The 6,030-nt window shown below is 27.0% G+C and overlaps 1 long non-coding RNA gene across 1 annotated transcript; it reads left to right on the top strand.

Annotated features, from left to right (window-relative positions):
- Window positions 1–4,499: 4,499 nt before the first annotated feature.
- Window positions 4,500–5,243, top strand: LOC136972367 (uncharacterized). The gene is made up of 2 exons (XR_010880319.1): window positions 4,500–4,598; window positions 4,963–5,243. It is a non-coding gene; the product is annotated as an uncharacterized lncRNA (long non-coding RNA).
- The last annotated feature ends 787 nt before the right edge of the window (window positions 5,244–6,030 follow it).

Genomic DNA, 6,030 nt, shown 5'->3' with positions numbered 1-6,030 from the left:
AATCATTTTAGTCATTTTTCAAAGCGTGGTTCATTTCCATATGTCGGGTCAGATCTCTCACCAACAGCCACTTTATTGTGAGCCTGGCCGCATTAGTGAAGAAGAGATCCGACAAAACCCGTAGTAGACTTGCTAAAAAGAAAACGCTGTTAAAGCCCATAAAGAGAAACTTTTATAAAGTTTATACTGTAAACTTTACAGTATATATAACTAATATACATTAACAAATAAATATCAAGCAACAGTAATTATGTTTGCATAAGGTTTATTTTGCTATCAGTAAAGACAGATATTAACGAAAGTTGAAACTCCGTAAGAGGGAAACATCTATCAAGCGGAGTTGTAAGTGTATCATCAGGAAGACTTGTGCACTAACAATCTTCCGAGCATACTTAACAATATTCACTTTTACCTTTCAGGCCTTTGCAGACTTTGTCACAATATTTGCTTCGACAACTGTAATTGCAACCATCTTTATTAATATATTTTTATTATTTTACTGTGCCATTACAATGGAATGTTTTAAACTTTTTTTTTTTTGAATATTACGGTAAATGAGTAGCCTGCAATACAACTTCAATATAAAATCAACTTCACCGGTAAAAGACGGTTCGTTCTCTGAACACTGGTAATTCCTTCGTGAGTTTACGCCTCGCCATGACGGGCTGGCATGAGATTTCCGGATTTTCTCTACGTTTTTAATGCGAAAATAGAAGCTAGTTTCTTTTGAGACGACCTCTCGAAAACAGATCCATGAAAGCTAAGGAAACGCCGAATTTTTGTATTTTCTAAACTATAAATACATATTGTGCGATATTCATATTTTAACGTAATTGAATTAATTAAAATTAATATTTTATTACATATAAATAAGAAATAAAAAACGAAAAAGACAGTTCTGTTTCTGAGGTGCGTAAAAAGACGTAATGAAGACGTTGTTGTTTCTTATATTTTTTAAGTGTTTGTTAAGGTTATCTTCGTTTACTAAGACAATTATAATCTGATTTTGTAATTAGGTTATTGGAAGACCGATACGATACAGCAATACAATGTTAAATAATAACCGCTTTTATCTCTCTTGTCTAGCAGAGTTTGTCGCGATAGACGTTTCTAAAACATTTGTATCTGCAGTAAGATTCCTCTTATTGATATCCATTCTTCTTGCCTTCTACATCTGAATAAATATAAAAAAATTCTTACAATAAATTATAACTATGTATTAGCATCAAGGATACTCTTAATTCAAAATAAAAAAGAGTTAGGGCCTATTTAAAACTAAAAAAATTGTAACAAAAATCAAAATGAAAGAAACCATTTTGCAATTTTCTTATCAACTTTAAATCCTTCAAATTGAACTTTTTAATTATATTCATCTAGTTTAAATCACGTAATAAATAGAATCAGTTTTATGTAATAAAATAATATTGCAATAATTATCCATTACATTTAGAGGAAACTTTTATTATTTTATATAACTTTAACAGTTTACATTAACACGCCAGCTGAGAAAACGATCAACTTTTATTGGTAATTAAAGAAATGTGGTAAAGCGAAGTTGTCAAAAGTGAAAACTCATCAAAGTGTAATATAATATTAATTGTTAAACTATAGGAGACAACTTGATAATAAAATAAAATGATAAAACGAATAAAGTATATTTTAATGATATAACTTTGAAAATTATTAAATAAGATTGCATTCATTAACGACTTATTAGTGAAGCGAATATCGTCATTGCATCATCTTAATTAAATAACTTCAAAATTAAATAATTAAAAATTAATGCAAAATAAATGTATTTAAACTGATAAGAAAAATTAGCAGCAACCGTGTTGCATTGAGAATTTTTCCCGCGAAATCATGGCAAGAATATTTTTGTTTAGTTGTTAAATTTTTTCGGTTGTAGTAAAGAGAATAAAATTTGCGTACTGCGTTTTTTCATACTTTTTTATGTTTATCGATTTACGACATAACATTTTGACCACGTTAATTTGAAATTAAATTTTTCGTAGATTCAGGTTCGTGGATATGCTAATTTACTGTAATATTTTTATGTGTTTTGTTTAAAATATTAACATTTAAGAATAACCATTTGCTATATTTTTCGGTGCTTAGATTTCCTTATTTTTTGTATTTATAATTTATATCTACCAACTTTTCTATATAACCAATTGTTGTTAATCCATTGGCTCATGTTTGAAGAGTGTGGCGACGAATTTCAGCTTATCCGATAAAAGAACCTAGTTTACTTTCTCTTATACACAACCCTTGAGACAGTAACAATTCGGAAGAAATTAAAACAATCATTTTAACGTTTCAAAAAATAACTCAATAAATTACAGTTTAACACAACAATAATCAATTTTTTGAAATAAGAAAAAAAAACTAGATTCATAAAAATTATAGATTTTTTTAAAGATTAATTCTGACATGCATAGTTCCATAACTATTAATATATAAAAGTGTACACAGATTCTATAGATACTCTGTATAATTATTACTAAATTTATTATTTTGTATATTCTGACAGGAAATTATATTCACGAGTTGTGACCATGTGCCTGTTATCAATAAAATTACTTTATGTCAGTAATTTTAATAAAATCAAAATATAAACTTTGTTTATTTTATAATCTTCACAAACGGATTATCTTAACTGAAATTTCACATAATAATAATTCTACAGATTTATCGAAAGGCTGATTCTTAAAGCGAATTAATAAATCTACATTAGACAAATTTAGATTTCTCATAAACTAGAATTATTTTTTTGGTGTGGTGTAAAGGATTAAAAGATAGACTCAAAAATGTAAAAATTTTTTGTAAATAGTCTAAACTTCATAATATATAGAATTTTTTTTTTTAAAAACTAATTACTAAGAATTTGCTAGTAGACACAGTTCCATACATGTCAATTTTTAATATTTTAATTCTGTAAATTTTTAATACAGTACGTTTTGTAATAGAAAGTAACTCAATTCAAATTGACATGATTTCGGCATTTTTATAATGCGAAAATATATAGCTGATGTTGATTTTTTAAACTGATGTATAGAAATCTTTACTAGTTGTTGATAAATAGAACAAAGTTATTACTTATTGAAAAGTGATTTAAATATTTCGGTAAACGTAATTCGTACCTGCGCGTAAATCGTATTACAGCATTTCTTAACTCTCATGGCATTAAGAGACGACCTTAGAGGTAAAAAGTAGAAACAATACTTTGCCATACTATTTGAATGGGCGTCAAGAAATGAATTTTTCAAAAAGGATTCAAAAAGTAATGTTTTTCGTCACTTTTTGGTAAAATTTTTACTTTTTTTCATAAGAGTTTTGTTGATATGAACGAAAATTACTGTACAAGTTGCTTTCTTTAATAATAATAAACAAATTAAAAATTCAATTAACTATTTATGTACAGTACAACACATATTAAGATTTTAAATTTCTGTTCATTTCTTAAAATACAACTTTTCTTATTGTGTTAATGTTTACGAATTTATAAATAAATGTTATTTTTAAATAAGTACAAATTAATAAAGATATATTTATTGAATTATTCGTCAATTCTCAATAAAATACCGTATTTTTCGCAACATAAGATATGACTTTTATTAAAAATATAGGCTGAAAAAATCGGCGTTTGTCTTGTATGTAAAGTTACAATCTCTCATAGACTAATGAGTTGCTAAAGACAGCCTTTAGTAGGCTACAAGTAATTTCTATCTGGCCCAACTCTTCAATCGGAATGAATTTTTTAATTAAATCTATTATTATATCTAAGCATTCATGTTTCATGTTAAATAATTCATGTTAAATAATTAAATGGGAAATTTGAACTGTATATTACGACATATTTTAATTTATCTTTCACACCGATAAGTAAAAGTGTGTTTCTAGTTTTGTTTTTGTAACCAGAATATATTAAAAAGTAATATTGAAGCCGAAGAAGTAGGTTGGCGAACATACATATTGTTATTTTCCTTAAAATATTATGGGCTGAAATGAGGGTTGTCTTATATGCCGGAAAATAAACAGTAACTAATTTACTATATTCTATAATAATAAAATTTTAATTAGTTAAAATAATATATATTTCTTTATTATAGATATTCCCCTCGAATAGAAATTTTCGAGAATGCCAATATTCATCTTCAAATAAAATGAAAAATGAAATTTTTTTTAGACAATCTTCTGAATACCTTTTAGCATTATGCAATTAAAGGAGAATTGTTATAATGAAACAGTTTGATGAATTTTTAATTTTAACAAAGTTTATTTAATTACTGAGCAATCATTTTATACAAATAGGAATTTATAGTTTTCCCAGCTGTCCTGTCGTACTTAAACGGAAAAATAATCGCTTTTAGGTATAAATTTAATGAATAATTATAGCAATATTGCTTCATTTTTCAAATTAAATCATTTTTATTATCTAATATAATTATTGGCCCATATGTGTTTTATGTATTCTTTTTGTATAAATTGAGTTGAAAAGATCAATTCGAAAAAGCCATCTTTGAAGAATTCATACATTATCAGAAGACTCAAAATGAATTATTTTATATTGAGTTTGGTTGCAGCTCTATTAATATCGGGTAAAAATTTTTTTTATATTTTTATTTATTGACTAAAAATAAATAGAAAGTGCTAATATTAATGAATTAATCGTTTTATAAAATGAATCAGAAAAATGGTCACACAATTCATCGCACCGTATGCTTATATTATTTGATATATTTTACCAAAAAGAAGTTTTAAGCAATAAAATTAATGTGGTATATTTTAAATGTACATAATTATACTTGATTTGCAAATTCTACTATTTTGTCTCCAGTAAATGAAATAGTATAAAGAGCATCATATGATCAAGCGTGTAGCTACTTATCTGATTCAACCCATAAAATTTAGTTAAAACAATGATTAAAGTTAAATGTATAAAGACTACTTTATATTTTTTAGATGGATATTGTAAGAAAAACGATTACCCAGTGAATACAATAGGTTGCAGATTTCTTTGTGTAACTAACAAAAGCTGCGCGAAATTCTGCGAAGACGCAAAAAGTGAAGGTGGATTCTGTCCTTGGTCTTACAGGTGTTGGTGTTACGGTCTTCCTGATGATGTATCTACAAAAGAAACTGGTTCGTCGTGTCATCTTGGGAAGTAAACATAATCAACTATTGAAAATATGTAATGATTTGCATTTTACTGATATAGGAAAATAAATCTTATGTGAACATTATTACTGTTGCTTGTTATTTATTTGTTAAATTATAATTAGCATATATAGTGGACATTTTATAAAAGTTCCACTGTGTGAGTACTGAGAGAGTTCTGTTTTCAGCAAGTCCACTATGGATTTTGTCGGATCTGTTCTTTATCAATGTGGCCAGGCCCACAATGAAGTAGATGTTGTTGAGAAATGTGACTCGACATATGGGAATCAACCACGCTTTGAAAAATTTCTGGGATGATTTTACCCGTATGTATTTGATTCCCAGCCTCTCGGAGGATTAAGTGCCATTCTAACACCCGCCGACCGGATGTCTTCACTTATAAGTTTTATAGTCTTTCTATGGAAACAATCGAATTGAGTAAAAAAAAATTAAAAAAACCACGAGTGTTAAACCAATCACCACATTTCCTAATAATGTCAGACCTTTTCGGTTAACACGTGATATTGGCATTTCCCAGTGTCACGTATTAAATTGTTCAATATGTAATGAAACTGACAATATTTGTCACAAAATACTGTCGCTGACAATACAAAACATAAACGGATTCAATGAGAGGAAATATCTGTTGAATTACTTATTCTTTATTTCATAATCTTAACTAAATAACACATTCATTTAACTACTACAGTTTATTTTCTTCTGAACAATACATTTTGTAAAGAAAGAGTTTGGGTGTTTGATTCGTATATTTAATATATGTAGATGTATGTATTAATTAATCAAAATTAAATATAATATCGGATAATGAAGTACAAATAATATACAGTAGGCTAATATAATGATATTAAAATA

This window comes from Centruroides vittatus, unplaced genomic scaffold, assembly GCF_030686945.1.
Source record: "Centruroides vittatus isolate TY-2023 unplaced genomic scaffold, ASM3068694v2 contig_290, whole genome shotgun sequence".
Classification (NCBI taxonomy): Eukaryota; Metazoa; Arthropoda; class Arachnida; order Scorpiones; family Buthidae; genus Centruroides; species Centruroides vittatus.
This window is presented reverse-complemented; position numbering and strand designations above follow the sequence as displayed.